This window comes from Dermacentor variabilis, unplaced genomic scaffold (genome assembly GCF_050947875.1).
Source record: "Dermacentor variabilis isolate Ectoservices unplaced genomic scaffold, ASM5094787v1 scaffold_14, whole genome shotgun sequence".
NCBI classification, from domain to species: domain Eukaryota; kingdom Metazoa; phylum Arthropoda; class Arachnida; order Ixodida; family Ixodidae; genus Dermacentor; species Dermacentor variabilis.
In genome coordinates this window covers 6,419,504-6,446,847 of record NW_027460302.1, presented here as the reverse complement: position 1 = coordinate 6,446,847, position 27,344 = coordinate 6,419,504, and positions in this window count along the sequence as shown.

The window sequence follows — 27,344 nt, the reverse complement described above, 5'->3', positions numbered from 1 at the left end:
AAGGAGATACGATTCCTTGGTTTGTGTTTGTGACGATTGTAGCACATGTATTTTTCTTTTTTTTTCCTTGCCTTGCACACGTGTCCGGTTGAACGAAATGTACCACTCAATGTTCTTTTTTGCTGTTACGTTTGTTTCCGCTCGCACGGTATATATTTATCAATGCGTGCGAAAATAAAATCTATAGTTGAAAGTGAAGCGCTGTGTCTGTGCATCTGTTTCTTTCTTCGTCCTCGTCCAGTCGCGCTTATACACTCTACCATGGAAGTGTTAGAAACTGTAGGGGCTGTGGAATCATTTTTCCACCTGAAGATCACCAATGTGATCCCAAGTGTGTTATTTGCGGTGGCGCACACCCAACTAGGGACCAAAAGTGCAGTTGAAGGTTCCAGATGCCTTATATCGCGAGACAAAGGCGCCGAAGGCGCCAACGACAGCAAGAGCGCTATACAGAGGTGGCCGAAGACATTGACGACAGCGACGATTCCCAGCGCAAATGGATGATGCAAGAAAATGACGCCAACTTGCGCTCTCGCACGAGAGGACGCTCCTGCTCACGAGGGCGCTCCCGCTCCAGAGGTGTTCTCGATCCGGAGGCCAACCCAGCTCCGTAGAATCTTCTGGTGTCGACTCGCAACCCCTAGGGCCTGGGGCAAAATCGAGGTCCCGTTCACAGTCGACCCCAAGAGCAGCCTGGGCCGACTGAGTCAAGAAGGGAGGCCCTGGGAAACCAGGACAACTGACAAGGGCAAGGTCCAGGAGTACTAACGGTAGGGCACAGCCGGAACGTGAGTCAAATCCCCCAATATTGGCATTAGAATCCGAAAATCGGAAATTGAGACAAGAACTGTCTAGCTCAGGGAAGCTTTCAAATCCTTTAACGAAGGTTCCGAAACACCTCGTTGTCAGATGGAGACAACGGCTCCAAACCCTTGGCCGGCAAACATAAACGTAAAGCCTCCCACCCTGTTTCCATTAGCGAAACGGAGAAGGACGATTTAGAAACCACTGAGGCAGAGGAGATAGGAGAGGCTGAGGCAACCCTAAACCCAAAAAAGTCAGAATAGCCGCAAGGTTATCAACAATAGACAGGACTCTGCCGAAAATCATGGAGCTCATCACTAATCTAGATGCTAGGGTGGGTCAACTAGAAAGGCCCAAAGTTAAGGCAAAGGCAAACGCAGCGGCTGCATCGGCAGTCTACGGAGGCACAAACGGCAGCCCGAGCGCAGTCTCTAGCGGTTCGGGTTGTTAACCAATGGTATCATAATGGCTGCAAACGACAGCAATAACATTAAAATATGGCAGTGGAATTGTGCGAGTTTCCGAAGGCGCAAGGTTCCCCTGCAGCAGCTCATTAGATCGGCCAAAGTTAAGCCGTACGTTATTCTCTTACAATAAACACTAGCTAAGGAGGATATCGCTCTACCGGGTTACAGCTCCGAAACCTTGATCATCCCAGGGGGCCGGGGAATAGCGACTTTGGTTAGAAAGGGTACTTACTATGAAACTCACGAGCTTCCCAAGTACAAGGTTGGTCTAGAAGTACAAATGATCAAACTCACCCTGAAGAAAAAAAAAAGCAGCTAACGTGTTTATAGCTAACGTTTACAGCTCTCCGACAGATAGGAAAACGGTTTTTAAGACCCTCTTGGGCCGAATTTCGAATAAGGCAGATACGGCCCCACTCGTTGAGGCTGGGGACTTCAACGCTCTCAACAAAGAATGGGGTTATCGTCGTCAGAGCGTCAAGGGTAATAATTTAGCAACATCGGCCAGTGAGTTAAAATTTGCTCTCATTACAGATGATAACTTCCCCACGAGAACTGGTACCTCCACTAGCAGAGATACAACTCCGGATCTAACATTCCTTTCAGGAATTGCAGGCTCGTGGAACAATCTGCAGGAGAATTTACGAAGTGATTATTACATAATTGAGGTCATCTTACAGACACAACCACTACCACTAAAGAATATGAGTACGTGGACTGGGACCTCTTTCATAAGTTGCGTAAGGAAACCAGCATAGATGGCTAGTCTTATGAGGAGCTTTTAGATCAACTAAAGGAAACTATTAAAAAAGGTACTAAAGCAGTCTCAACAGAAATCGAAGTCCCAAAAATGGACTCCAAGCTAGCTCATATGCTGGAAGCGAAGAATTCCCTTCTAACCTGATGGAAGAGTCACAGACTTAATAGAAGACTTAGAGCCAAGATCGCCCAAGTTTATCGTGATATTGAAACCTACGCGGCTCAAATCACACATCAACAATGAGACGGAGCTTGCTCAGAAATAGACGGCAGATTGCGCAAACGAGGCAAATGGAATCTATTGAAGAGCCTCCTTAATGACAAGCTCACCAGAGGTACTACAAACCTCGTCATAAACAGACTCGTCAATAAGCAGGTAACTGTAGGGTGGACAGTAAGAGAGGTCGCACACGACTTCGCACACATGTAACTGCCACTTTAAAATGTATATGAGAACGAAGAAGAAATAAGCGAACCTTACTGCGGAATATCACAAACGGACTTGGACAGTGACTTCACTGCAGCTGAGATAAGGCACGTACTCTTTAATTTAAATGGCAGATCTGCCCCGGGTTCGGATGGCATCACAACTAATCTTTTGAGAAACCTGGACAATGATGCCATAGACATAATCACGGTCAAAATTAACACAGTAAAGGTCAAAATATTGTCAAACTACAATAAAGGTAAAGGATGACACTAAAGTGTTGTGTGTCTCCATGTGTTATTGATATCTTTGGGTGACCACTTCAGATAAGGAGTACTTGTACAACTTGGTTAACGAACTTTATTTTCACATTGCGTTTTGCATTATTTGAAGGATGCACAGCCAAAAGTATCTACAACGAACATTTCTTTCTTCAAATGTATCAGCACATCAGGCAAATTCCAAATGCTGAGCCAGCAGGAACCTGTCGCAGCAAGCCGGAACAACTTGGGGGAAGGGCCCACTGCTGCGGAGCTCTTTGACGACATGTGACACTTCGACCATGAGGAGTACGTGCAGGTGCACGAGTTGGAGGGGCAGGGGGAGGTGGTGACAGAGGTGTCTGTGCCGCGAGCGGCAACGCCTGCACCTCGTGCACAGGCGTACTGAGTGGCGTCGTCCGGCACGGCTACAGAAAGAGAAAAGCAAATACGAATGATTTGCTGGCACAGCAGCTTCAGCATGTCACCAGTGCTCTTGAAACAACAAAGCCGAGAGATTACATCGAGCAGTTTGCGATGTCACTTGTTCCACTTAGGAAAGGAGTTAGAATAGAAACACAAACGGACGTGTACATGAGGGTGTTGAATGTGATTAAGGAATTAAGTGACTATTTTTTTTCTTTTTGTCATACTCAGTAACTTTTCACTGCTGCTTCAGAGTGCCAATCACACATCTGCAAAGAAAACAAACAGATAACAAAAGTGCAGTGCTTACGCTATCTGTTCATTTTGCTCGTCCATGTGCGGTCTGCACAATGAAGGCGCAGTGAAACTAGAGACCAGCTCATCAAGGCAGCACGTTTTCCGAGTATGTTTTTTTTTCTTACTTCTCTATATGTACTTTTGCATTTCCATTTAATGTGCCGTTGACGTATGCAATGATCTTTACGGAAACCGGGAAAATGCCAGCAGTTGCTAATACCACATTCAACCAGATACTCGCACTATTATTCTTTTTTTTTCAATGTGTTCTATTCTATATTACTGTATGTTGATCTCTCACCTCTCATATATTGACTTTTTACGTTCCGATTTTTATTGTTATGCTTCATGCTTCATTTTTAATAAATTGGCTGTTTGTCTCTGTTACTTCTAAGTTTATTTTTACAAGTTTTCATGTGTTCAATTGGCACTCATTTATATGCGATTTTGATGTTTATTGTTTACTTTTATTTTCCTGCTTTTATTCGTCCCTACATAATGTGATGCATTTTAACTCGTCAATGATTGCATGTGCCTTTCACCTGTGCAGTACTCTTTTTTGATAGCCGAGTTGTGGAAGGCAAGAAACATTCGTACCTCCACGTACTCATGCAAGTATATTTATCGTATTGAATTGTGTATTAGTGTACGTTGATGTCTCATCTCTTATATGCTTGCTTTTTATGTCCTGTGTTTTACTGCGTTTCTTGTGATGCTGCATACTCCATTTTATAACACGCTGGCTGCTTGTCACTGATACTTCTATTTCGTTTTTTATGTTCTGGATAAGTTTTCATGTGTGCAATTTGCACTATCAATGTTTTGCACTGACCAGTGTTCACTTTTATTTTCCCATTTCGAATCATCCATGCATATAATGCGATACATTTTAGCTTGTCAATGATTACATGCGTATTCCACCCGTGCAATACTCTTCTCGGCAGCCAAGTTGTGGAAACCAAGAAAAATGCGTACCTCCAGGTACTCGTACGACTATATTTACCATATTGATTTGTGTATTAAGCGGGAGACACATGGTCCGATTCCGTGCCCGATCCGGCGTCCGAGGCACCGGAACGGCAGCCGGAATCGAGGCGTTTTGCCGTGCCGAAGCGCCGGATCGGACGTCCGGCGTGCGACAAACCGGGCAGATTTTCATCGTCCGACGCGTCCGACAACGGCACCGTCGTCTGGCCGCAGCCAATGACAGCGCGGCTGGCATGTGACGTTCCCTGACGTTTCCTCCACGGAGGCGGTGTTGGCTGGCCGGTTTCCCGCAGTCTTTTTTTTTTCCTTGCCTGCTGCAGTTTGTTTCTGACACGAAATAGTCACCAGTTCAGTAAAATTATCTCGAACGTGTGCCTGGTATGCAAAGCAGCGCCTAGTACACTAGCGCTAAGCTACTGGCGAGATCGGGAGCCGCGACGCGAGGGCACTTCGCGGACAGACAGCAGACACCGACCGTCTGAGCGAGGCTGCTCGCTTCGCTTGATCGTTTGCGCTTCGCAACGACTGCGTCGAGTAAACCAATTGTATTTAATTACGGGCGACCTAAGTGTACAGTGTTAATTGTTTTAAGAAACATAAGCGCTCTACGCAGAGCTCGGGTTGGATCGTAAGCGCCGTCGGCCGCGGCGTCTGCCCAGCTAGGCCTACCGGCCCTATCGCTGGCTGTTAGCGGAGTCGCCAGTGCACAACGCGCCGCCGTGAAGCGTTGTGTCACTCGCAGGGGTATAATATTATTGACAGTGTTCGCGTAAAGTCAAGCAGTGCTGTGCAGAGTTGTTTATATTGTCACGTGGTGGTGACGTTGAAGAACGCAGTAGCAATACTGTGAACGACAAAACTAACTTTTATTGGGCGAACCTGTGCCCACAAAGCAGGCTACGCTTATAGCACAACGATAGCGGCGAACACGGTCGGCGATCCTCGAAAATCTGATCAGCGGGTCAAGCGCGTCGGCTTTTATACAGCAGTCGTCGAATGTTCCAGACTAATCGTTGGGACCCGCGTGCCTTCCACAAAGTTCTACACCATTCGCGTCACGCGATGAAATCTGATAACATAAGGTTCGGCGACAACAGACAGCCGGATAGAAGCATCAATAACTTTCCAGAAACTTCGGATGCATGCAGGCGCGTGCCGCGCTGTGCGATAACATTTGTTAGGCGGCGAAACGTGGTCGCCCGATAAAGATAAGTACACGTGTCAATATTGCGTTTCTCGACGTGGCTATGAAGTCAAGCTGGGGGGCTGGATCTGGGCGGAGCTTACGCGCCGCTCAATCTTTCGGATGCACGCACAGCGTGCCGCATGGCGGAGCATGCAGCGCCGCACGTCGGATCGGACGCCGAATCGTCCCGTGTGTCTATTGCTTTACTGTACTTTGACATCTCTTATTGGATTGCTTTTTATGTCCTGTCTTTTTCAGCTTTGTGCTGCATTCTGCATTCTTTAACATGCATGTTGCCTGCCACTGATATTTTTTATGTCGTTGTTTTGAATAAGTTTCAGTGTTCTATTTGGATTTATTTATAGGTGCTTTTATTTTCCTGTTTGAAGATCGCCTTAAATAAAGTGATACGTTCTACCTCATCAATCTTGGCACGTGCAATACTCTTTGCACCAGCATAATTGTGGCACGGCCGCTGCTTAAAAAGAAGTGCGGCCTCCCACTTCAGGCGAACTGCAATGGAACGAACGGGGAGCGATAGTTGCATTCGCGGCAGCTTGACTGGCCTGAACGGCCCTACCTGTCGAGCCAGCAGTACCTGGGTATGCTTAAATAAATGTCGCTGTATTTTTTGTGCTTCGAAATAAAATTTTTATGGTTGGGATGGTCACGAATACCATAATTCAAAGAAATTTGTCCTCCAAATCAATCCTCGAGTTACCATCAAATACATGGACTACACACTTCACAGCATGGATGTACAAATTAAAAACACAAGCATTTTTTCTTGCGCAGGTGTCACAAAATTGATACGCAAACAGCACGGCCACAGTGAACAGTAATTATGAATTACTGTCATGAAGTCACATTATGCGGCTTTTCCCCTTTGAGAAAACGCTCGCCATCATTGTATCTGGTAGAACTGCTGCTCACGCAGACGCTTCAAAGCGCCTTCTTCGGAGACACCTGGTTGGTGCCACTGCCATGGAACTTCGCCTGCTTTGCTGCAAAAATAGGCTGCGGAGAGGTTCCTGGCATGTGCAGCTTCACTGTCATAATTCCTCGATCGCGTTTATTGAAGGGGAAAAATTGCTGTATTCTGACGCCTCCCGAAGCAGCTTGGATGCTTTCACGCCAGCGTCCTGCTACGAAGTTTGCAAACTTGTCCTGTTGATCTCTGTATTTGTCAGACTGTGGATTGAGTACAGTTAGAAAGTTGTGCAGGACACAGGTAGCCTTGACAACGAAGTGCACGTTTGTGGGGAGCAAGTTCATGGTCCGCAGTAGGATCCGCCACCTTGCTGCTGTGATCCCGAATGCGTTTTCAGTACACCGTCTGTCGGAGTATAGCAAACAAATATTGAAATTCAAACTTCTTCAGAAACAGTTCTTTAAAGAATGGTTAGAAGAACCTGTTCCTTCAGTCTGCCTTTTTCAGAAGACATGTTTACGGTAATGATACGAACAGATTGCAAGAACCACAGTGTCACAGGTACTACACGTATATCTTTCTTGCGGTGTATTCGTTCTTCCCGCAGTACTTGTGCCCTTTAAAGGGACACCAGAGAGAAGTTCTGAACCACTTTAGGCTGTTGAACTATTCTTCAGGACCTCTGCTTTCATTGATTTTGCAATAATAGGTTGATTATTAAAAGAGAGAATGACTTTCAATGTCTCATTTTTGAATTTCACAATCTCATTGCACCAAATAATCAGAATGACACTATACCTTGCTCGGCTCAACCTGTAGTTGCCTCTTCTTTCATGCTCAAGGTGCTTTGAAGGAAATGGACGCATCAAGTTTTTTCTTAACTGAAAAGCTTCATCCCCTACAAGGACGGGGGGTACAGCTGTTGCAGGCCTTGGGAGCAGGCCTAGTCAGGGTATGTTGAGGTCTCCATTGAGAAGGACGTTGCCAAATTTAGAGTGTTTAAAAACTCCTCCGTCGCTTACGCGGCCTTGAGCCCCCACATCAACAAGCGCATACTTGTCACTGCTGTCAACGATAGCCATGAGCGCAATTGAATACTTTTCCTGAAATAAAGCATCGGAGCAAGTGTAGGCATTCGCATTGAAACAGCAAATTTACGGCCACTGTCAGGCAATTTGAGTGGCTTGCTTAGCAAGCAAGGCTTGGTAGTATTATCATCTGCAGACTATCGCATAAGAAAGCTCACTGAAACGGCTGCAGAATGCAGGCTACAGAAAAATCATCAAATGAAACTGTGGATGTTTGTGCGTTGTCACTCATTAAACAAAATAATGTGCTCTCATACTTGTACCTCTCATATGCTTGAAGGTGAAGGGATTGCAATACTTTATTTTATAACCATATGCCTATTAACATTTGATCGTTTTCTTGTACAGCACTACAATGCACTGCACATGACTCCCGAGTTATGCTGCATCTACAGTGTACGATCTACAAACCTTCATCTTCCTGGCATAACTTAAATTACCAAAAAACAGCGTCCTTAGTACATAAAGCAAATAAAATGAAAGCGTAGCATTTTACCTTGTAGTTCAAATAATTACTCCCAGAATTTGGTGGGCATGTGATTGCCACATGTTTTCCAATGACAGCCCCCAAGCAATTGGTGAATTGCCATCGAGCAGAAAATCCTTCAGCAATCTTTTCCCACTTCTCTTGGGTTGGTTGCTAGAATAGTACGGCACTTGCCATTACTCCTCACTAGAAAATCACTGGCATACAATTCCCATATTGCTAGAAAGCCTGCAGCGTCAGTGCTGTGTCCGCAGGACCAAGCTCGGTATAACACACATTTACGCAGTAGAAGAAATGCTTTGCCTTTAATGTACCACGGCATTGTTGATAACGTAGTGTTCTGGTACTGCTTGAAGGGTGAGCATTCTTTAATGAATTGGCAAACATTTTGCACGCACTACTAGTACTCATCACAGTGTAGCAGTTATAATGGAAGTGTAATTGCATACTTACTTGCATGGCATCCTTGAGGCACGCCCATATTGCTCGACACGTGCGTGCCATGCATGCAATGCCCGACGGTTTCAAAACCTACGCGATGTAACAGCGCTGCTTGGCACATCTCCTGCCCTGATACCAGGTAACTGTAACATGAAAAACAAAACAAAAATTGCCCTTCCGCACCAATCGAATTGAATGGACATGTGGAGTTTTACTAGCCAGAACCACTATTTCATTGCGGGCACGTGCCCCCACTGCACGGGACATCGGCATTTCTACATTTTACCCCTCATGCACCAATCCAAATAAAATTAATTATCATATTTCTACAAGCAACCTAACGGTACATAGAACATGTAAAATAGAAGGAAAGTGATCTTCCATACAGCAACTGTGGGCCAGAATTTCGTAGGCTGAGAGACTGGGCTCTAGCCTGACAACTTCCATGTTATGATTTACCTTTATCATAGAAACACTTCATGGCAGCAGCCTATGCAGTTTCTTTAAGATTAACTGCAAAGAATAATGTTAAAAAATTTAATAGCATTACGACTGTAGCAGCACATACATGGTGCCCCACTGGTAGATCCTTTTACTCACAATGTGGAACGTACTTCTGCGAACCTCAATGTCATCGTCAGTTGCTCTCCGGGCTCCAAGCGCTCCGATAATTAAGTGCAGCCGGGTCAGGTCCGCAGCCACGAAGTTTAACAGCTTATCAGAAAGCTGCAGCATCATTCTGTAGTACTTGCAGAAAAAAGCGTGATCTACTGGTCGCACGCGGCACATCTGCAATTGCCATGAACAATGTAAACAATCATCCAGACATAACAGCCAGGGCTGCGAATGGTCGTGTGGTGTGTTTATGCATCCTACCGGATCGCCAAGAGGGAGACCAGAGGTTCCTTGCATCACTGAAACAATAATGAACTTGCTAAGCCATATAAAGGCGAGCAGAAAGCATTATAGGTTAACGACAACGGGTGCGAAAGAGCACAGAAAGAGCTCAGGCATACTGCATTTTTAGCGCTGCATGTGTTCCTTAGCAATTACAAATTCAACCAAGGTCAGATTCTGAACAGCGACACGACAAAACACCTCTGCGTAAAATGAGCAGAGTACCTACAGCTGTGTGGTTAAGTCCTTCTTGCTTTCGGGCTACAAACACAGGCTGCACCCACCAGTGTCGCCGCTGCCTCCACCGTTGTTGGTCTCGTTTCCTCTTCATTATCATGAGCAAGAGTATCTGTTTCAGCAATAGTGAAAACCTCGTACGAGACTGCGGATATAATGTCGACGGGATGCAGCCAGGGAGACAGCGATGACGACTGACCACGCACACACGAAATGCATGAAATTTGAGCGAGCAATGCGCGCCGGTTCGCGCCAGAAAAAACGCAGACGACGCGGAAAGGCGGGAACGCGGCGCTGTTGATAACGTGCCACTGCTGTTGCCAATTCATGTGAAGCTGATTATGTCATGTAAGAAATTTTCGTTTCTTCTTGTGTTGGTTCATTTGCTCTAACATAATAAAAACGCCGTTTATAAATGTTTCGGCATGTTGAAGCACTGTCGATAACTCGATATGAAACAATGCCTTCCCAAATGACTACGCGTGAGCGCGCAAGAGCGTGCGCGGCCGCGCGTATTTGTGGATGCAAACCGCTCGCGATGCGCGGCAGGAGCGAGCTGGCGCGCGTCGGCAAGTGCACGTCTGGGCTGAAGATCTGCGCTGTAAAATCGACGTAGCCGCTGTATACCGCCACCCTAACATTGACTTGCAAACTTTTAGAGCGCAGCTCTTTGGCGTCCGTTCCTGGGTTTCGCGTCGTCGTCGGCCTCGTAACCAGCTCCGCCCCCCTTTCATCCCCCCAGCGCTAGCAGCGACCGACTGATACCGCTGGATGCCGCTGACGCCGCTAGAGAGTCAAGATAACGTGACTGCATAGAACACCGTCGCCGCCATGCAGAAAGAGGAGGAAAGGGTCCCCCCCCCCTGTATCGGCGTCAGCGGCATCAGTCAGTCGCTGCTATCTCTTCCCTCCTCCCTTTATCGTGTTGTCCGCTTGCTGCGCGCGCTTCTGCCCCCATCGTTTGCCGCTGGGTGTACACGCCGCCCCCCTCCCCCCTCTTCCTGCGAGTCTCCGGTTGTCAAAGCGCCGGCTCGAACTTAATTCCTTTCTTCGCTCCTCCTCCAATGCAACCCCTGTGCGGTGGCAATCAGAGAGCCAGATCGGTGGCGGCGGATCTGTATATGTGCACCGCCCGAGCCGAAATTGCCGCTGCCGTTCGCCCTGTGCGGTGGCAATCAGAGAGCCAGATCGGTGGCGGCGGATCTGTATATGTGCACCGCCCGAGCCGAAATTGCCGCTGCCGTTCGCCCTGTGCGGTGGCAATCAGAGAGCCAGATCGGTGGCGGCGGATCTGTATATGTGCACCGCCCGAGCCGAAATTGCCGCTGCCGTTCGCCACTGCGAAATTATCTGCCAGTTCTTTCTGAGCCATGAGCGAGACGACCGATGGAAGTCCTCCGTCTGCTGCTGCTGCTGCTGCTGCTGCTGCTAAACGAGCTGCCAGAGCAGAGGCCCAGCGCCGTCGCCGTCAGAATCCAGAGGTGCGTGCCGCCGAAGCAGAAGCTTACCGTCGCCGCCGTCGAGATGAACCAGGAGTACGGGAAATATAAAAAAAAAATTCTGTCATAGCGCATACATGTGTTGCTCGATTTCTTTGCCTCAATCTATCGAAAAGGTGAAACAGCTTATTTGCTGCGCTCAAATTTCGCATTAGGAAGTAACGTAATCGTCGGTAATTTTTTTGTTAACACTGTCGAATTCATGGACAAATTTAACAACAGTAATGTGATTCGCGCTGGGTATTTCAATATTGGTTTTCCTAAATGCGAAAGATGGGAGTTGCGGATTACCTCGACTTATTTGCTGTAAATGGTACCGACCACGTAATACAGTTTTACTCGTGAAGGGATACCTCGTACCAGGGTCTAAAAAGTCGTGCATTGATTATACCCACGTAAATTTAGCCAAGCTTTAAGAACATGTAAATGCCGCGTAGCCGGACAGAACCAAGATAATGTTGTTCGCCGTCCCTTGGATACACTCGGGCAATTGTTTTCATTCCACGTAATTAACTTATTCATAATTAATTATTCAACTCAAATAATAACTTACATGAAAAGTGTCAATGAGCAAATTGTAGAGCAACATGAAAAACACTCGACACAGCTTCCCGTCGCGCTATACGTGCTGCACGGAAGTGTTTTTTCCAGAGCGCGAAAGCAGCCCGCGAATGCACGCACCTCGAGCGGCCAGTCACGCGGGAATTTTGTGCAATATGAGAAAGGCATAGGGTCTGTTGAGCGAATCATTGAGAAGGCCTAAGAAAAGTAATCTACGTGAGTAAATATCATCGCATTTGCAAGCGAAAGCCCCTACTGCGAATTCATTTAACGAGATTTTTGTGCCGTCAATCGAAGATCTAAAGTAGCATTCAGGGGTAGTCCGGTAACGTACCATAGAACAACGAAGCCCAGGTGGTCAAAATTTCCGGAGTCCCCCACTACGTCGTGCCTCATAATCAGATCGTGGTTCTGGCCCGTAAAACCCCATAATTTAATTAGTTTTGTTTTAACAAGTTACTTCTGCATACTTTGAACGGCTGTATAGAAACAGATGACATATATTAGGCATGCAGAGTATCCTAATTAGGCCATATGTGTCTGGGAAAAAAGTCGCACTAGAACTATTGTCTCATAGCAATGTGCCTCTGTCTCAGTATTTTAATGGAGAAGATCGTTCACACGAGCATAATATCTTTTTGTGAGAAATTATCTACATTAAATGACACTCGGTATGGCTTCTGATCTCCAATTACCCCTCTAAAGCATTACTTGATTCCAAATTCCGCCTGCAAATTTTCTAGTTTCATCACCATAGGTAACTTTTCTGCCGTCACCGACTGCGCTTCCTGTCCCTTGGCGCCTATTCTGAAAGCCTCATGGTTCGCCGGTTACCTGTCCTACCGATAAGGGGGCCTCCCCACTACAATTTTTTCTGTTAATGCAAACTACAATATCGGCTGTCCCCGCTTGCTCTCTCATCAACACCGCTCTCTTCCTCTGTCTTAACGTTAAGCTCAACATTTTTCGTTCCATCCCTCTTGGCGCGGTCATTAGCGTGTTCTCGAGCTTCTTTGCTAACTTCTGACTTTCTGGCCCATGCGTTAGCACGGGTAGAGCGCAATGATCTTGTACTTTCCTCCTCAGTGATAGTGGTAAGCTCCCAGACATGATTTGGTTATGCCTACCGCGTGCACTCCAACGGATTTTTAATCTTCTATAAATGTACTTCTCACTATCAGGGTCCTCGTGAGTAATTGACTCAGATAAATGTATCCTGCACAGACTCTAAAGGTTGACTGGCGATCGTGAATTCTTGCTCTCTTGCCAGGCTATTGAACAGTACCTTTGCCTTCTTCATAATAACCTTCAACCCTATTCTTACACTTTCTCGGTAAAGGTCCTAAATCGTTTGTTGCAGTTCATCCCCAATGTTGCAGAACAGGGCAATGTCATCTGCTTCAGAGATAGCTCGGAGGCACCTTCGTCCTGCAGTGGGCATGAATATAGGCTGATGATGAAGATGGTGATTGTTTGATTCGTTGCGATCTGCGAAAACAACGACAGCGCGGCCGTTGCGCCCCACGCCTCACCGGCGACGACGCGTGCGCCGTACAGACTGGGGACGGAATCGTTGTCGCCACCGAATACGTTCATCCCGGAACATCAAAGAAGGGCCTGGAAGATTTTAATACCGACACGTTTTGGAGTGAATCCTCTGGGTGGATCCCAATTCCATCGTCGTTGTGGGTGACATTAACGTCGATATGTCTAGCCCCGACGGAAAGTGCTTCTTGGCCTTTCTCTTGGAAGGATTCGGCCTTCAATGCTGCACCAATACTAACGTCTCCACGACGTGTCGTTACATAGCCCTTGGCCGTCTATCACAGCGACCATAAAGCCATAATTACTGTGGTCACAAGATAAACGTAAATACAAGTAAACATAACATGCATATTTGTGTTATATTGTTTTGTTGTTTTATTTTCTTCTTTATAGTTATAAACAGCACCTCTGGTTGCCCAGCTTCACGGAAAGGAACGGCTCTGATTCTCTCGTTTAATGCGAACGACTTGGCTGATCTGAAGTCAAATTTCTTTCAGTGCGCCGATGGTAGTGTTGCTCATATTTCATGAATCGCACAGTCAAGCTTTGACGTTATTACAAGCTGACGTCGAATTACTTTTTGATTCGTTATCGGATAACGAAATATGCGTACACAAAGGAAGAATAACGCTAATATGTTTTCGAAATCCCCACAAGAGAGTTATATTCAGATATTCTATTGTATTTCATGGCACTTCATGTACAGGGTGTCTACGCTTACTGCTAGCCTACATCCTACTGCTAGATATCTGGGAATGTACTTAGATAAAACATCCTGGTGTGCTCACGTAGAACACGTAATTAAGCGTCTGCGATTTCTTTCTGTCCATTTATATTGAAATAAGCACAACATTTTGTTTCGTCTGCGCAAAACTGTATTCGAAGGCACGTGTGAATCTATATTCCGGCACGGTAAACGTGTGCATGGTTGTTCCTGTCAGTTACAAGCTCAATAAATTGGCAAAGCTTTACGTAGGCTGGCGGCAAACGTATTCTATGGCCTAAGCTTGGATGGCTTCGATAGCATTTCACAAATGATGGCTGTTGAAGTAAATGTTTTGCTTCATTTGTTTATACTAGTACGAATTATAAGTCGTTTTTTTCTCCTGTGAATTCAAACATTTAGAAAGGAAACTGCGAGGTTTAAGGATCGTTAACGTTAAAAACATCCTAAATTATTTACGCACCATTGAAAACGATGCCGGGATCTCATGTCCCCTTTTACTTTAATCGATGGCCTGTCGAAATGCCGTTTTTAGCCTGTAAAAGAATGCAAATGCGCTGTAAAATCTTGTTACCTATTATGGTATAATATTTGCGCTTTACTGCTTCTCGGTTCTGTAATGACACTTTATGAATGTTATTGCTTCTCGTGTTTTGTTTTATTTCTGCTTTCTTTTCATCTTATTTATATTTCGATAACGTATTGTATTCCTTGCAGCATTATTTGAGTCACATATATGCCATTCTTATTCGTGTATTATTCATATTTATTTAATTTTTAATTTACGGTGTCTTAAAATTCTAGTCCTTATTTTTTTTCTCTTAACTTGTATATGTGCAGAGCAGACACTTTAATGACTGGTGTCCCGCCTACAAACGATTTACCCACTGAACACACATTGGTCTATTAGCCGTCTACAAGACGTCTTGGCAAATTCACCAAGACGTCTTCAAAATCATTATAAACGTATACAAGACATCTTGAAGACGTCGGGGCAAGATATTTAAGGCTTCTTGAAGACGTCTTACCGAAACATTGTCGGATGTCTTAAAACGTCTTGTAGCCGCCGTGAAGACCGTCTAATGCACCGCTAAATAAGGGATATAAGACGTTTGGCAAGACATCTTGCAGCCGTTTTAAAAATAGCTATAAGAAGTTTTGCGAGAGATTTTGTAGCCATTTTGCAAACAGCTATGGGATGTGTTGCAAAACGTCTTATAGCCATTTTAAAAACGGCCGTAAGAAATTTTGCGAGACGTTGTGTAGCCATCCTAAAAATGTTTTCCCAACAGACTAAACAAACTTGACGAGCAAGGTACGATACCTTCGAGTGAATATTTGTTTAACGTAGCCCTATAATTTAGTAAAGCAATTTGTTGAGTGACAGGTCATCAAGGCCCCAAGCTAAGGAATGTACAAACCATCCAAAATCTTCAAGAAGTGGCGGCACTTATAATAAGGAATATTTAATATTCACTGCAAGCATCACCACCTTCAGATTGTAACAAAAAGTACCACTTGATTGTGCTAGGGAGTAGTTACAAAAATGAATGCAAGACCTACAAACCTGTCAATTTAGAGTGGGAACACTATTGCCAGGGGAAGCACTCGCACAACGCTAACATTTTAAGTAGTTTCTTGACGCTAAAATTCAGTCATAAGATTGCAATACAGTGTCGGTTTCCTTCCAGATCAACTGTCCAACAAAATGATGCTAAGATTCAGTGATCTGGCTAGAAACGGCATACACTGCACATATGCGATGGTCTGGCAAGACCCAAGATCATTTTCCTTACCATGTCAACATTATTCGAGAATGGCAGATGGAATAATATCGAGGAGTCCAGCAACACTATCACAGTTTTTCTTTCATGGATGTTTGGCACACACATGAATTTAGGAACACAATACACCCTTCCACTATAGCATTAATTATAAAGGAACTTAGTGGCACCTGACAGGCTAATGAACAAATCAACGGGAATGTTCCTAATCCTCGCAATACTGAAACGTGTGGCAGTACCGAACGAACCAATGCCTATGGCCTATTTCTTACAACCAACCATAGCACCAATGAAATATTGGAAAGGCTGCAAAAGTGACAACACATGTTAAACCCACCCTCAACATAGAGTGATAACACAAATGAAGCGCTGAAGTGGCCAAAGGTGTGAAAGAATTTTCAATAAATCAAATCAATAACACCACTACATAAGCAAAATGTTTCTTCCTTCCACCTTCTTGAGATTTACTTTGTGATTATGTTATCACACATTGGTAACTTCATGATTCAGGGAGCTGGCTCAGACAGTTACACAGACTGGTGCACCTGAAGACAATTTAGCTTGTTCGTAATGTCGCTTGAGCTCAGATTTGTCACCTGTAATTAAAAGGAAAGACAAGATATTAACAAACACATGTTACAGTGAAACTTGGTTATAACTAAACTGAACATAACGATTATTGGCTGTAACAAAGTGAAATCCCCGTTGAAACCTCCGTAGATACACACGTTTAAAACCTTCTTTCAACGAAGTAAAATTATCCTGCCAATAGATTTGTCGAACTTGATTTGTCTCCGGAATACGAACGTGATTTGTCTCTGACACAAGAAATGCCTGACTTTTGCAGGCTCAATCGCATTCCGCGGGGCTCGGCACACATTCGGTGCCAAAATTTTTAGGTAATTGCGTTGAATGCGCCGTCGAACACTGTTACTTCCCACCTGCGTGTAACTGCGCATAAGCAGAGGCTCAGTATCGCCAGCGCAATTTCTCCAACTGCGGCACCGCGTAGGCTAGTGCAGCTAGGCGTGGCCTCAGGGATTGTACCGATGCGATCTTAGAAACCACACCTCCTTGGGTGGCCCGTGCTGCTCGAACGCGACAAACGTTGTTGGCGTCGAAGCATGCAGCCTATTCAACCGCGCCGCCATTTCGCGATGCTAGAGACATCCCAATTGAAAGCGGAAACGAAAGGCTATCAAATTGAAACAGAAGGCAGCTATTGTAAACGCAAACGTGTCAGATGCTAAGAAGTTGTGTTGAAGATAGCGAAATTTCTTTTGCTGTTTTCTGTTCGGCGCACGTGGCCATGAAGCGGTTCTACTGAGAGCAAGGCCGTCTTCTATGCAAGTTCAAATTTGTGCACTTCATTACGCACCACTGTGTGTGTGCGTAATGTCACACACACACACACTGGTGTGGTGTGTAATGTTGTCACACACACAGTGGTGTGTGTGACAACACACACACACCACTGTGTGTGTGTTGTCATCATTCTACATGGCACTGTCTTAACTGAACGAAATTTTTAAATTGTCTGTGGCACAGGCAGCACAATGCTAACCCTTGTACTAAAATACTCATTGAGGCAGCGTAATATTCTTACGAAAAATGAAAATGCTTAATTGAATCATTGCCATAATTATGCTAATTAACTTTTTATCAATTACTTTACTGCGCATATTTCAATGTACGTATTGCAGATAGTGAGTATGCAAAGCATATCCACTTGGAACGAATTCTGAGCATGGCACTGGTTTCAAGATAGACGCTGTCAAACTTGCGGTAACAATGCAGTGTTTAACTTAATTTTTAAGGAAACGCTGTTTCATGCACTGAAGCACAAACTACCTTAAACGGCAATGCATTTCGTATGGACACTATAAAATTTATTTCCAATTACCTGCAAATATTTAGAATGTGCTACTTGCTACAAGCAATTAGTACAAACCTGGTGCAGCTAAAAATGAAGCATCGTGTATGTCAGAACACATAATCCGCTTTGTAACAAACCTGTGACATCGGGTCAACATAAATGCATTTATTTTATATATTCAGAATGCCCCTAAAGGCCCTCTCGCAGGAGGGTATTGCATGGGGGGGGAGGGAGGGCAGTAACGCATACAGATGTAACGAATGAGTAATAAGTCGAAACGAAAACGGGAACTGATACAGCTATAATCACAAAAAATAAATACTAATACAAGGGCAATAAGATTGCCGTAGTACTAATAATAAGCAGAAGTGTACAAAGAGAGAATACGAATCACAAGCACACAAAAATTCATAGAAAGCATACACGCTATTAATGTATAACAAACCAGAAAACAACATAACACGGGAACTTAAAAGGAAAAGGCAAATCACCGCAATAAAAATAGGAACAATAACCATAAAAATATACATGTTGCAGAGAAGCCAAGATCATTTTTAACGCCGTTTGTAGTGTAAAAAAAAAGGGGGCGGGGGACATGAAACGTGAACGGCTTACGCACTTTCGTTCATGATTAGAAGTTTCTGAAAATCATTTCTGTCGGTAACGGCTGCAATGTCTGACGGCAAGTTGTTCCACTCGGTTATCGTGCGCGGTATGAACGATGTGGCATAAGTTAGCGTGCGACTCGTAAAGCATTCGATTTTAAAAGGATGATCACGGCGGGGAATCATGGCAGGGGGTGGCCTAAAGAAGTCCTCGTGAAGTGATGCGGGATAGTAGAGCTTATGATATATTGCCTCATGAAGTGCAGACACTTGTAAATTACCTTTCCGCATGTCTATGGCACAAGAGTGTTAAGAATTGACCTTTTCGTCCTTGCAAATAATCTTTCGATAAGGGAACATTACAGGGAACAGCTCCCTCACGCATCGTTATGTTTACCAGAGCTTGAGGTTGCTGATGCAACGCGACAAGCCTCTGATATTGCTCAACGCTTGACGCTACGTACGAGTAGGCACCCATACCTCAATTTAATTATTCAGATACCTCACAGGTGCCCACCGGGGCACGATTGAAGAAGCATTCGCCATGTGCCACCCGACCATTGCGCCACCGTTTCCGCCAGCTGGTTTACGTGCATTGCCTAAACCACACCACGCATGCAACTGGCGCAGCTTAGCGAGCGTGCACCGACCGCACTTGTGCCGGAGACTGTCACGGCGAAGGTATAGAACGCTAAGGTGACTGGGCATGTTAGTAGGATATGAATGCAGGTTTTTGCGCACAAGACGAGGACAAACATGAGGCTGAGACACACGAGCGCACACTCACAACAATGTGTTTTTTTTATGAAAGTAACCACATCTATAGCAGAATCTGTGACACATCACGTATGCGCCACACGCGAAAAATTCCCATCTGTACGCAAGAAGCATAGCTCCTTGCTAGAAAGGGCGATAGACGCTTTTGACACGTGCATAGGTGTCACCACACTGTCAATCAATGAAAAAAAGCAAATTATGAGGTTTTACACGCCAAGGCCACGATATGATTATGAGGAATGCCGTAATGGGGGGACTCCGGAAATTTGGACCACCTGGGGTTCTGGGGGACCACCGCAAGGGGGCCAACTCAGCGGACTTGTTCCACATGAGCTCCCTATTCAACGTGTACCTCCTGCGGACTGCAACCTGGAAGCGCCAGAACGTCTGCATCATTCAAAACAGCTCGAAAAGCGGCAATCAGAGAGACCATCCGCAGCGCTGTGAGTTCATTTTTCACAGATTTACACGCTTTGACAGCAGCAAGGCGGCGGCCGCCAAGCTAAGCCTACGGAGGATTGCCAAGCTTTGCTCCCCGAGGCCACGCGCCTCGCGTCTCGGCCATGAGCCTCCGGCCCATGCACGAGCTTTGAGACCGAGCTTTTCGCCTCGTGAACCCGCCTCTTGAGCCCGCCGCGTACTGGCCCTTTGAAGGCGGGGTACGCTTCTTTTCTTGCTCAAGATGGAGTATCAAGTGGCGGGGGAGGATATCTCCCCGGAAGATGTTACCCAAGATCAAGGCTGGCAGTCTGCGGGGGCCAGAATAGTTAGCGCCAAAACGCGCACGGCTGACACTGATGCGCCATCGCCCCAGCCGGGAGCGCGCCGTGGCAAATCAGGCAGTGATGCGTTAAAATCCAAAGTGGTACGAGCGGGACGAATGCCCTCACTTCCTCGAGACGATATCAAGATTGCGATCAGGCCGCGAGGTGCACTCAATATCTCCAAGATTGGCGTTGTTACGGTGGCTGACGCAATACTCGCCGCCGCTGGCATCAGTCAGGAAGATCTATGCCAAGATACTCTATGCCCGAATCTACAGCAAAATATTATGGTTGCCAGTACTCCCAAGTGCGAGAATGCGAACCGCTACGTCCGGATGAGGCAGATGCTCATCTCGGGCAAGGTATATGAGCTCAGTGCCTACGAGACGGCCCCGCACTCCACGTGCAAGGGGGTGATCCGCAACATCCCTCTTCAAGACGGCCCTGACGTCATCGATGCCAAGATTGTCAACGCCAATAATCCACTCGCCTTAGCAGCGAAGAGAACAGCTCAAACCGGCACGGTCATCGTCGCGTTCGACTGGCATCGTATACCAAACTTTGTCAGGTATGGACCATTACTCATGCAGTGCTCACTCTACCGCAAGCAAATCGACGTGTGCTATACGTGCGGCCGCCTCGGTCATCGCGCCGACGTGTGTCCCAATCCAGGTGACGCTATTTGCCGTGGATGTGGTGCCCCCCGTCACGATGAGCAGCATCAGTGTACCCCCAAGTGTAAACTCTGTGGTGGCCAGCATCTCACGTCTAATAAGGACTGTGCTCAAAGGTCCAAGATCCCATACATCGTGCGTCGTCGTCGCAGTGAGCGCGCCAAGATGGCCGGTGCCACGTCACCGTCCCCTCAGCGGCGCTCGGACAGTGCGGAACTCGTCCAGGCTTCGTCCACTCCGGGTGCTCAGCACAGAGGACGCTCCCGTTCCAGGGGCCGCTCGAGAGTCTGTTCCGTATCCAGGGCCCACTACGCCTCCAGGGCACGTTGCCGCTCCCGCCATGGGTCCAGAGGACCGGCCTTTTCCCGGGGACGCTCCGGTTCTCGGCCTCGCTCCAGCTCCAGGCCGGGGCGTGACACGTCGAGCGGGACCAGGTCCTGCTCCCACACGCCCACCGCCCTTAGAAGCAAGTTCACGCTCTCCTGGGCCGACAAGGTTCGAGGGGGACGTGAGGGTCCAAGAGGTGACGACCCGCCTCGCGATTCGCACCACGCACACGAGCTCGAGGAGTTGCGACGAGTTAACGAGCAGTTGAGGAAAGAAAACACACAGGTTAAACAAGAAATGCGCAGGCTAGCTGCGGAGATGGCGGAGATTAGGAAGCTCGCGCTTTCACCCTCCTCGCCGCAACCCGCTTTGGCCCTGGTCGCCATGGATACGTCTGAGACATCCCACGTGGCTCGCGAGCCCAAGCGTCGAGGGGTAGAGAAGAAAGAGGAAGACGAGACTATAAAATTGCTCTCAGAACTCAAGAATGCCTTCGCCAGCATACAGGCTAGTTTAGCGAAGGTCCAGGAAGCTATAGCGCACCCAAAAAATGGGCTTAGGTGCACTCAGTGAACGGATAAGCAAATTAGAGGAGGTCGATACCAGGAGAGAACCCAGCCATGCTCATTCGCAGGTCGCAGCACGACGTCATGTACTAGCACCACCTACGGAGGGCACGATTCTCAGGGCCGTTCAAGCCTCCGCTAAGCATAGCCATGGATAGTGCGGACGAGAACTTTAGTATCTGGCAATGGAACTGTGGAGGGTTTCCCAACAAGAGGCCGCTTCTGCAACAATATTTAAGAACCCTCACGGTTAAGCCCCAAATCATCGCTATTCAGGAAGTTGCAACTAGTACTCCTATCAAACTCGCAAACTATATGGTAGTATCCTCACTTTCAGGAGGTAGGGGAGTTGCTACACTTATCAACAAAAGGTACAATTGCCTCTCTCGCGACCTCAGCGCAGTTGGTGATGGAATTGAGTACGTCATGACTGAAATCCTCATGAACCCACCCAGAAAGGGCCTTAGAAGAAACAGCCTCTTTATCCTCAACGTATACTGCAGCCCCAGCTACCGCAGGGCGAGGGCGAACTCTCTCCTCAAGAGGGCCGTCAGCCTGGCCGGTGGGCACCCCCTTGTCGTCGTCGGGGATTTCAACGCCCCGCATAGGGTGTGGGGGTGCACCCATGACACGCCCAAGGGACATGAGCTGTGGCAGACTGCGATGGAACTGGACTTGACCCTTATCACCGATAAGGATAAGGATAAGGTCAAGTGCGTCAACACGGCTCTAGACCTCGGAAGTGACCACTACGTCATCGAAGTCTCCCTCCCGATTGCCCGCTATAAGACGAGGAAATTCAAGTTGATCGACTGGGACGTTTTCCGCAAGATCAGAGCCGAGCGCGCAGCGATGGCCGAGACAGATCTTGAAGGTTGGTGCAAAGGGATCAGGGATGACGCCGCTGCGGCAAGCAAGGAGGTCGTCACTGAGCTCGACGTTGACAAAATGGATAGCAGGTTGGCGCACCTGCTGGAAGCCAAGCAAGCCCTCCTCACGAGATGGAAGGGGCAGAAGCATAACAGGAGGCTCCGCAAAAAGGTTTCGGAGGTTAACAGGGAGATCGAACGTCACTGCTTGAACCTGTGCAAGCAACAATGGGATGAGCTCTGCGAATCCGTCGAGGGTCAGCTCAGATCAGGCAAGAGCTGGGGTCTGCTCAAACACCTTCTCGATGAAGGCAGCGCCAGATCCAGCCAGAGAAGATTCCTCGCGCGAGCCATCCACCTCGCTACGGACTCTACCCTGGACGGCGAGTTGATTGTCGACAGGCTCATAGACAAGTACCTGCCGGTCGCGGATAGCTCTGCCCCTACCCAGTTCCCGGACTACGCGGGGTGTGCGGTGCCGGAGTTGGACCAGGACCTTACTGCGGCCGAGATCCGAGATGTCGTCTTCTCACTCAACGTCAAATCTGCCCCTGGCCCAGATGGCGTCACTAAGAGGATGCTGAGGAATCTCGATGATGAGTCGATCGACTTCCTCACTGAAAGGATTAATGGAGTCTGGCGCAGTGGTCAGGTTCCCACACAGTGGAAGGCGGCCTGCACCGTACTCATCCCCAAACCCGGTAAAACACCAGGAATAGAGAATCTAAGACCAATTTCTCTGACGTCCTGTGTCGATAAGGTTGCAGAGCATGCCCTGCTGAACCGGCTCAAGGTGCACATCGAGGCCAATACCCACAATATGATTGGTTTCAGAGCCGGCCTCTCGACACAGGATGCCATGAAGCTGATAAAGCATCAGATCATCGACCGGAGCACGGGAGATACCAGAGCCACGCTTGGATTAGTCCTGCAGAAGGCGTTCGACAATATCGCACACGAGTTCATTCTCCAGTCTATTGCCGGCCTCGGGCTCGGGAAAAGGGCCTACGACTTCGTCCGATCCTTCCTTAGCCAGAGAACTGCCAAACCCAAGATCGAAGGGTATCTTTCGCAAGAGATCACCCTCAGCTCACGCGGCACGCCTCTGGGCTCAGTCATCTCGCCAACATTATTTAACATCGAAATGATCGGGCTTTCTAAGGAGCTCACGAAGGTTCAAGGAATCAACCATACCATCTATGCAGATTAGATCACCATCTGGTGCGTCGGCGGGAGCGACGGCCAAGTTGCAGCCGCCATGCAGAGCGCCATCGATGCGACCGAGCGCTTCCTCCGCCCCGCTGGGCTCAGATGTTCTCCATCGAAATCTGAGCTACATCTCTACAAGAAAAGACCCAGAGGCGGCGGCCATCGTGATTGGAAACAGGCGTCCGAAAGCGAAATACGGCTTTTCACTGGTGACGGGTCTCCGGTGCTCAGAGTGGACTCGCTCTGAATATTGGGGATCTATATCGAGTCTAACGGTTCCAATGGAACCGTACTCAGAAAGATCACCGCCAAGCCGGAGAGTGCTCTCGGCCTCATTCGGAGGATCGCCAACAGGCACCGGGGAATCAAGGAAGACAATCTCATCCACATTATACATGCTTTTGTTCTCTGCCACCTTTCATACTCGGCGGCCATGCATAATTGGCATGTTGCAGAGAGGAACAAGCTCAATTCACTCATCAGAAAGGTCTTTAAGCTTGCCCTTGGCTTACCTGCAAGCACCCACACCGAAAACCTGTTGAAGCTAGGAGTCCACAATACGCTCGAAGAAATTATCGAGGCACAAGAGCACTCACAGCTGCTCAGGCTATCCGGCACCCGGACGGGCCGCAAGATACTCGATGAGATGGGCCTCAATCCTGTCGACCAGTGCCCCGACGCCGTGCGGATTTCCAGCGACATCAGGTCTCAACTGCACATCGCGCCTCTTCCCCACAATATGCACCCCGCAAACAACGTCGGCAGACGTCGTGCCAGGGGTACAGCTCTACTCGAGCATGTCCGCAATAACCACATTGAGGCAAGCTTCGTGGATGCCGCAGCATATGTCGAACAAGAGGCATTCGCCGTCTCCATCGTAGACTCCAATTCAAGGATCACTTGCTACGCTACGGTACGCACTTCGAGGCCCGTGGTAGCCGAACAGGTTGCAATCGCGCTGGATGTGTTCGATGGTCGCAGAGAGGCAATATATAGTGATTCCAAGGCAGCCATTAAGGCCTAACAAACCGGTATGGTCTCCCCCCGAGCCTTCCGCATTCTCCAAAGCGCCAAACGTATCTCTCCGCATTCTCTCATTTGGTTTCCCGCTCACTTGGGTCGATTGAGGGTTCTCCCTCTAACCCTAACGAGGGCGCACACGAGGCCGCGCGAGGACTCAGTGACCGCGCCGCCTCAGCAGTCCCCCTTCCCCGTGGGGAACCCTTGCTTACGTTTAATGAAATCACCACGCACTACTATCTGTCAAGACGGGTATTCCCCCTCCCGCACCCCGCCTTATGCAGGGCGCGGGCGGTTACCCTTCGACTTCTACAAGCCTGTGCGTACCCTAACCTCGCGGTTCTTCATGCCATATACCCTGAAAGATATCCCAGTGCGGACTGCCCTGCCTGTGGACTAAGGGCAACATTGGACCATGTGTTGTGGGAGTGTGAAGCCATCGGCTCCTCCTTCAGCGAGGATAGGTGGGCTGCGCTCTTGGGCAGCCCCGAACTCAACGACCAAACCCTGGCCGTCCAGAGTGCCCGCGATCGGGCCGTCAAGCTCGGCTTGGCGGTCCCTACGTGGGACTAGCCGGGTGGCGCGGGGTCTCCCCTGCGTCTTCTCTGGACCGAAATAAAGTTACTTCACTCACTCACTCACTCACCCACCCACTCACTCACTCACTCACTCACTCACTCACTCACTCACTCACTCACTCACTCACTCACTCACTCACTCACTCACTCACTCACTCACTCACTCACTCACTTCATCATCATCAGCCTGGTTACGCCCACTGCTGGGCAAAGGCCTCTCCCATACTTCTACAACAACCCCGGTCATGTACTAATTGTGGCCATGCCTTGCCTGCAAACTTCTTAATCTCATCCGCCCACCTAACTTTCTGCCGCCCCCTGCTACGCTTCCCTTACCTTGGGATCCAGTCCGTAACCCTTAATGACCATCGGTTATCTTCCCTCCTCAATACATGTCCTGCCCATGCCCATTTCTTTTTCTTGATTTCAACTAAGATGTCATTAACTCGCATTTGTTCCCTCACCCAATCTGCTCTTTTCTTATCCTTAACGTTACACCTATCATTCTTCTTTCCATAGCTCGTTGCGTCGTCCTCAATTCGAGTAGAACCCTTTTCGTAAGCCTCCAGGTTTCTGCCCCGTATGTGAGTGCTGGTAAGACACAGCTATTATATACTTTTCTCTTGAGGGATAATGGCAACCTGCTGTTCATGATCTGAGAATGCCTGCCAAACGCACCCCAGCCCATTCTTATTCTTCTGATTATTTCCGTCTCATGATCCGGATCCGCCGTCACTACCTGACCTAAGTAGATGTATTCCCTTACGACTTCCAGTGCCTCGCTGCCTATTGTAAATTGCTGTTCTCTTCCGAGACTGTTAAGCATTACTTTAGTTTTCTGCAGATTAATTTTTAGACCCGCTCTTCTGCTTTGCCTCTCCAGGTCAGTGAGCATGCATTGCAATTGGTCCCCTGATTTACTAAGCAAGGCAATATCATCAGGGAATCGCAAGTTACTAAGGTATTCTCCATTAACTTTTATCCCCAATTCTTCCCAGTCCAGGTCTCTGAATACCTCCTGTAAACATGCTGTGAATAGCATTTGAGATATCGTATCTCCCTGCCTGACGCCTTTCTTTATTGGGATCTTGTTGCTTTCCTTATGGATGACTACGGTTGCTGTGGAGCCGCTAAATATATCTTTCAGTATTTTTACATACGGCTCGTCTACACCCTGATTCCGTAATGCCTCCATGACTGCTGAGGTGTCGACAGAATCAAACGCTTTCTCGTAATCAATGAAAGCTATATATAAGGGTTGGTTATATTCCGCACATTTCTCTATCACCTGATTGATAGTGTGAATATGATCTATTGTTGAGTAGCCTTTACGGGATCCTGCCTGGTCCTTTGCTTGACAGAAGTCTAAGGTGTTCCTGATTCTATTTGCGATTACCTTAGTAAATAGTTTGTAGGCAACGGACAGTAAGCAGATCGGTCTATAATTTTCCAAGTCTTTGGCGTCCCCTTTCTTATGGATTAGGATTATGTTAGCGTTCTTCCAAGATTCCGGTACGCTCGAAGTCATGAGGCATTGCGTATACAGGGTGGCCAGTTTCTCTAGAACAATCTGTCCACCATCCTTCAACAAATCTGCTGTTACCTGATCCTCCCCAGCTACCTTCCCCCTTCGCATTGCTCCCAAGGCTTTCTTTACTTCTTCCGGCGTTACCTTTGGGATTTCGAATTCCTCTAGACAATTTCCTCTTCCATTATCATCGTGGGTGCCACTGGTACTGTATAAATCTCTATAGAGCTCCTCAGCCACTTGAACTATCTCATCCATATTAGTAATGGTATTGCCGGCTTTGTCTCTTAACCGATACATCTGATTCTTGCCAATTCCTAGTTTTTTATTCACTGTTTTTAGGCTTCCTCCGTTCCTGAGAGCCTGTTCAATTCTATCCATATTATACTTCCTGATGTCCGCTGTCTTACGCTTGTTGATTAACTTCGATAGTTCTGCCAGTTCTATTCTAGCTGTAGGGTTAGAGGCTTTCATACATTGGCGTTTCTTGATCAGATCTTTCGTCTCTTTCGTTAGCTTACTGGTTTCCTGTCTAACGGCGTTACCACGGACTTCTATTGCGCACTCCTTAATGATGCCCACAAGATTGTCGTTCATTGCTCCAACACTAAGGTCCTCTTCTTGAGTTAAAGCCGAATACCTGTTCTGTAGCTTGATCTGGAATTCCTCTATTTTCCCTATTACCGCTAACTCACTAATCGGCTTCTTATGTACCAGTTTCTTCCGTTCCCTCCTCAGGTCTAG